Consider the following 7,756-nt stretch of genomic DNA (forward strand, 5'->3'; position numbering starts at 1 on the left):
TCGACAGTCTTGTTTGATAAATTTATGCTCTCCGTATTAGTATCGTCAGTCCATATTTTAATACTCATGTGATAGTTTAAGATATTTCAATTCTTAGAGGGCGGTAACTTGTCAACTTCATTATTTCGGCATGGTAATTTGGTTCCTTCTAATACTTATGCTTTCTCCCGTCCTTTTCTTAATAGACCTTTATTAATCCTTATGGTTGAGTTGGAGCATATCGCGTATCAGGTAGAAGTAAAATTAGCTTAAACTTAAAGTGCACACAATTCTCTACTTTATTCAATTGCCTTGCACTAAGGTCTTATTTCATCAAGGAAACACCTGACACATACGGTGTAGTAGCCATACCCCTAAAAGGTTGCAAATGGAGCAAACATATATGTAATGCCTAAAGCTCATATTGATTTTGACTAAGGATTTCTTGGAAATACATAGTTCATAATTTGCTCTCACAAGTGTCTCTCTGAATATAATGTTTCATCAACTATAACTTGATTTATGTTTAGCTAGTGTTACAAATATTCATTTAACTTCTACCAATGAAAGATTGTAGTATCAAAGTATTTTACTTCTTAACAAACCCTCAAATGGTTTATTATTCTGAAACCACCTATTGCTTGAATTTTATGATAGCTGACAATTAACGCCTGAGAGAGGATATTTCAAGGATTTTTTATAAAATGTTTTTCAATCTAAGTCAGTTTTGTATTTCTCTGGTTATTTTTGTGGTCTTTCGGGTCCCTTTTTTGTGGTCTTTTGGGTCCCTTTTTTGTATTCGTGTACGTCCTCTAGTTATTCTCTTTGGAGCCTCTTATATAATATTTTCTTCAACCCTTTGATTCTTTTCATAATGGGTCATAATGAGCTGTCATACGTTTCACATGTTTGAATTCTCAATGTAACGTCCATCATCTTACTAATGACTACTAATCATGAGTTGTAGCGGTTCAAACATCAATTTCGTAACCCTCATGCAACCCTTAATCCGCCTCTTAACCGTTATGGTGAACTATTAATCCAGTCATTCGACATCTATCGGGGGTGACTTATGTGTTACGCTCGGGCTCCTGTATGACCACCTCAACCAATATTCAAAATAGATATTCCGGCTAAGTTAAAAATCTCGGGATGTACAAATATTAACATAAATTTTTATAATTTAAATATCTAGAGGAGTAGTTCCTGCAACCTTGACACACCATTTTTGAGACAGACCAATATTTTAGACTTGTGCATTCAATTATGTTTGCTCTGCCCTATTTTACTGTGGGTTCTTACAAAACTAACTAGACGACATTTCTGGATACATGATCGTACGCGCAAAAAATACTATGATGTCTAAGTTATGAAATAAGATATCAAATAAAAAATCATTAAAATGATTGTCTGAATATATCAGAGGGAAGAAACCCTCGTTTATAGAATGAACGGACTCTAATATACTCCTTATATTTGTTATCTTGAGTGAGACAATATAATTGATGATTACCGAAAAAGTGTTCACTTTTATTAGTGGATGATTCATGATATATTTTAGGCATAGATGCTTAGGTTGATGCCATTATACACTATTAGCTATTTTATTAGAGGATCGATGTGAAACTTTTGAAGATACTTATGAAATGAAAATATATGAGTTGAGGTGGCTCGCCGATATGGGTGTACTGATGTGATACTTGTGCTCCCTTAAACTCGTAGGTCTAAAAGTGTTGGAAGTCTAATATAAGCAATGAGATGCCACATTACTATCTTGTATGCGTTAATGATCCATGCCACGACATGTGTGTGTTGATTCACTTGGTTGATGTCATGATGGAATAGTTACTTTTTATGGCGTGATCAAGTTCGTATGATTTCATGATTTAATGTATATTGTCTTATCGTAATTAGTGAATACACATTGTTTATATTTGTTGATGAATAGTTGTCACTAAAGAGTTTCTTTTATAGAATTTTTTAGTCACAGATGTGTTATGGATATTATTTAATTATCTAAAATTGCAGCGGTCTAATTAATATTAGGTATATGATTAAAAACATAAATGTCATGAAATATGAGATTATTGTGTAGATACCATAAGTCAATATCTAAATTGATGATGGACTGAATTATAATATTGAAAACTAAAAAATAACACTAAGGTTATTTATAGGGGTTATGGTCCTCATATGTAGACAACGTGAAAACGAATCATTAGAAAAATTCTCTCTTCATCCTCATCAGAGGATATTCAAGGAGGCATAAGGAAACTCTATAAATTGGAATATCAAATACCCGCAAATCTTCAGTGATTCACAATGAAAAACTCGGGTACACTTCCACTATTATTTTCTGGTTGAATTCTGATATGGTTATCCACTCAAATGGATTATTTTAGAGTTATGTTCTCGATTTCTATATCGATAGAAATAAAATTTAACAAGTGGTATCAGAGCCACCCGTATCTAATTCAATTTGAATTTGGTTTTTTATTTTTATTTTATATTAGGATTCTAAAATTAGGATACTTTGATCTTCCGATTGTATAAATCAATATTTTCATGTTGTTGATCATGTATTTTTGAGTTTATGTTTGATCTTTGTTCATTTTGGATGTCGAACAAATTCGTAATATTTGGGAAAAGAAAACTTAATTTCGGCACTGTTCTGCAAAAACATTTTGTATGGATTACTAGCCGATTACCAATACTGTATATTGTAAACAAGTGGTTACCAATACTGTTGTTAGCTGGGAATTTTCCTAAGTGTGGGAAAAACCCAGTTTTTTTAGTAGACAGTGAAGACGTTCCACAGAGTTTGTCAGGTTAAAGTGTCGAAGTCGCATTTAAAAGACTTAGTGAAATTCTGGAAGAGAAAGAGGCGGGGTCTTCGACAAGCCAAGGTCGCGTCGAAATCGACAGCAACAAAGATCTTCTGAGGTGGCAGATTCAAAGTTCAAACATCTCACGTAACCGTATTTTGGCTCCATTGTGGAAGACGTGGCAGTAAGTGAGGAGAATTGGGCATACGATGAAGATGCGTCGACAAGAGAGAGTAACACGTAGCAGTGACAATTATGTTATTCAACTCTCTCTCTCTCTCTCTCTCTCTCTCTCTCTATATATATATATATATATATATATATATATATTAGTTAATGATAGGATTCGGGGTGCTGACTTGTATACAAAAAACCACTGAAACTCAGAAGTATATGTGTTATAGAGTGAAAATGAGTACTCAAGGCAAAATGTATGAGTTCAGTTACCAATTTACATTTCCGTAAAGTTTTTACTTTTTTTTGTCAAGTTACTTATTTTCCTTTAGATTCCCGCACTTCTGCTTTTTATCACCATTTAGTTTCCCTGCACCCTTTTAAATACTGACCATTTATCCTTCGACGCCCTTTACTTTTCTTTACGGTTTTTATGCAAGTTGAATCCTGTCAATTTCTTTCCAGCCCCTTTTTACTCAAACCTTTTGTCACAATTACCCAGATTTTTGCTTCGTCGAAATCAGTAGACGTTTATCAAACGTTACATCACTTTTACAAATATTGCAAAGAAACAAAGTAATTAGCACATGTCCCGAGATTCACTGGTTGATCCCTTGAGTCACTTTTTGCAATAAAAATAGACCAACACTTGTTTATCAATTTTCACGGTAAAAAAATTGGCACGCTCAATGGGACAGTGCTAACTATCTTTTATAACTTTTGAAAAAAAATCTGCAAATTTTCACTTTTTGTAGTTTCTTGGTACTTTATGCACATAATGTTGTTATCTACTCTTGTTGATGTATGCACTTGAGGAGCAGTAAATCGTTGCCAAAAATGACACATTCGCCAATGGATACAAGTGCTTTCAACACACCACAAAATGTTACACCAAAAACTAGTGGGGGACCTATCTTTACCCTAGTAGAAAATGTGGCAACAACCAGTGGCATAACTGCCACTACAGGATTGACAAGTGCAACATAAATTGTTGCGTCGCAAGGGGCCATTACCCTGCCATAACCAAGCGTCTCTATACCAACTCCCTTGGGAGGCATTAGAAGTGGAGATCCAAGATCACCATTCCAAACAATATTTACAATTCCCTCATTAGGAAGATAAATGCCATATGGTATGCCTACATCGATGATGATGTGCCTAAATAGTAATAGCCGTCATATTCAGATATCACAACGGCTGGGAGGTTCACGTTTAATAGCCATCACGCTTCTACGTGCACGCAAGCGGAGTTTTTAGACTAGGAGGAATCAATTATATTCCTTATGATACACCATCATTAAATTCGACATCCATTATGGCCATGAGGCGGAAAATGGATGAGAGTAACCATGAGTTAGTAAATACTCTGAACCAACAAATGGGAACAAGATTTAACCCTTTAAGTACCAATACTAGCCAAAGTTACAAAGCGTAGGCGAATCAGATGGGTCGAATAGCCGATTTCTTCGGCGCCTTTCAAGTCCAAATGCGACCAACACTCCAGGTGTCAGATGCTAGGCAAGTCGAAACGCCTGAAATAGGAACGGACCAAAATCTAGGGCAACCCATAGGGTTTCGACAAGTAGATCCAAATAGGGACGAAGAGGAGTACATAGCCCAGCATACTCCTAGGCCCATTATAGTGCAGAGGAATCACTACGATAATCATGTACTAAGAAATGTCCAACGAAATAATATCGCAGGACAAAACAATATAGTTTTCATTGTCGAAGCGATTATGGCACAAAATGGGTTCAACATGGGGTTACATAGACCCACTTTCGTGTCCCCATTGCTAGAGTTCATTAGAAAAACTGAGTTTCCTAGAGGATGGAAAGTCCCTAAATTCGCCAAGTTCTCTAGGGAGACCAATGAGTCCACAGTGGAACATGTCGCCAGATATCAAAGTGAGGTGAGCAACATAACAAATAATTAGAACTTGAAAATGAAATATTTTCCCTCATCGCTAATAAAGAATGTGTTTACGTGTTTTACGACACTACCTCCAAATTCCATACACACTTGGAATCAATTGGAAAATAATCTTTCATGAACAGTTTTACATGGGCCAATCAAAGATAAGTTTGAAAGAGCAGGCCATTGTAAAAAGAAAGGTTCTTGAGTCTATAGACGAATTACCAGTCACCAACATTGAAACCTGTAATCGCCTTTTTGACAACAACAACAACTCATGGTGCATGAATGAATGTATGCATTATCACAATAACTCAATAACACAAACGATATCACATTGAACCACATAATTTCCTATACAACATCAACATGATAGTTTCACATCGAAACCATTCATCTCAACTCACATGTCACAAAAACACGACAAGTAAATAACCTATAATTATATTAGCAATTTACCACATCAATTTATCAACAACAGAAACTCAATGTTTTGCTAAACGATTCAACATATCATCATGAAAACCGCAACAACATTACACACATAATCTTAATTTAATCATCCCATATCTCACCACCACTGTGTAGTTCAACATGTTAGGTTTCCAATGCTTCGAACGACATCTAAATCGGACATACAGAATGAAAGTTATAACTAAAATCGTCGGGATATGTCAACTAATTCGAAAACAAATTTGTCTCAAAATTATATTATGCAATAGATTGCAATCAATGTGAAATCGATTTCACCGAAATATTTTTCAAAAATTTCCACTATGTGCAATCGATTCACACTAAAGAATTTTTAGTGCAAACGATTGCAATCAATTGACACTGAAGGATTTTCTAAAAAAATACTTTTCTTTGTTACGATTGCAGAACCAATTCTAACCCTTCAAACCTCATATCAGTCCCAAGTTAATCCCCCAAAAACTCTCAAAATCGCATTCTAACATCACCAACAGATCAAACATGATTAAATTGACATAACTACACTTTTACCTTATGATTTCATCATCCAAAATCATGCCTTAAAACACTAAAATTTCATCAAAACTCAATAACACACCATTGTAACAACAACACACCATTGCAATTCAACTCAATCATGTAAAAACAGAACTATCAACATACAATTTATCAACAATCAATCAATATTCAACAACATCCATAAAAGTTCCTTAAAATTCATCAAAACATCAATTTAAGAGAAAACCCTATTGGAGGTTAAGGAAACCTCTCTACCCTTTCATGATTTAGCACCCATAGATGAATAGTTTCCCCTTACCTTAGATTTCAGAATTTTCAACAAAAGGAAGGTGAATTGGTGTTCTTCTCTCAAGCCCGAGCACCCCTCTTCAAGCTTTCTTTTCAAAATCTTTTTCTATTTCACGTACTGATAGAATGAGAGTTATTTCTCTCTAGTTTTCTATTTTTATAAATAATTGATTATCTCTCTCTAATTATATCTTTGACCCAACAAACTAAATATCTTACTCACTTCTCCCCTTAATTTATATTAATTCACAGTATACACCTCATTCTTACTAATTTTCTATTTCTATTATTTTAATTTAATTAATTCTATCCAACCAACTAATTAATTCACATAATTCACACAAAATAACTATTTTAATTAATTTCACATCAATTAAATTAAATAAATAAGTAAAATAATCGATAATTCTAAATCGGGATGTTACATGTTATGTGTATAATATATTATATATGCTGTTTTTTGTGGGATTTAGGTGTTATGGGATCAAAATCGGAGCTTTAGAAGAGCTCATATGGTGGAAACACGGTTTCTGCGTTCTGCACAATGGTGACGGGTGTCACCACCATGATGAGCCGACTGTCATTGTGCTGAGAGTTGATGATCGTCAACCTGATTACAGACCAACTGTCATGGTCTTCAGAGTAGATGATCCTGCTGGTTGTCGTCGGGATGACGATTGTGTGAGGAGGGGGATGACAGACACATCATGATAACCGACATGACATGTGGGTTGACCGTCATGACCTATGTTAACCAGTTTTGGATCGTCGACTCTACTTTTAATATACTTTCTGATTACGGCGATATTTTGTTCCTTTTTTGATGAGTTTGGTAAGACTGAATCAGTGTTGTTAAATGTTGTTGTGAAATAAATATATGTCGGTGAGGTTTGTGGTTCAGATAAGAACCAATAGGTAATTGAATGATCAGTGATGAGACTAAATCAGTAATATAACTATGATGTCCGAATATTGGTGATGAGATTGTTCAGTAACATAACTTTGATATCTAAATTGATGAGTAGATTGATACCACATGCATTTTGTGACGAGGTAATGATTGCATTATATATACATATGCACTTATAATTGATAATGGTTGTGATATATATATATATATATATATATATATATATATATATATATATATATATATATATATATATATATATATATATATATATATATATATATATATATATATATATATATATATATATATATATATATATATATATATATATATATATATATATATATTAGTAATGATCGTGAATAATATAAATACGTTTATATTGAATGTCTTATTTTTTACTATTTTATACACCGTTAATATTTTTGAACGTATTCTTATATCTAGCCTAAAGAAATTCAACAATGTTAAATTTTTAGGAATATTGAAGTACAACTCATGCATAATTTAACAAATTTAATTTAATAAAAGAAAAATTAAAAAAAAAACGGAAAATCACGTTCACAAGAGGAAATGACACAATTTTTTTTTTAAGATGCAAAATGGATTTATTATAAAGAAAGAATAAGATAAGACTATGTATTGCCAATATAACGATTACAGAATAGTAAAT

This window comes from Lathyrus oleraceus, chromosome 3 (genome assembly GCF_024323335.1).
Source record: "Lathyrus oleraceus cultivar Zhongwan6 chromosome 3, CAAS_Psat_ZW6_1.0, whole genome shotgun sequence".
NCBI classification, from domain to species: Eukaryota; Viridiplantae; Streptophyta; class Magnoliopsida; order Fabales; family Fabaceae; genus Lathyrus; species Lathyrus oleraceus.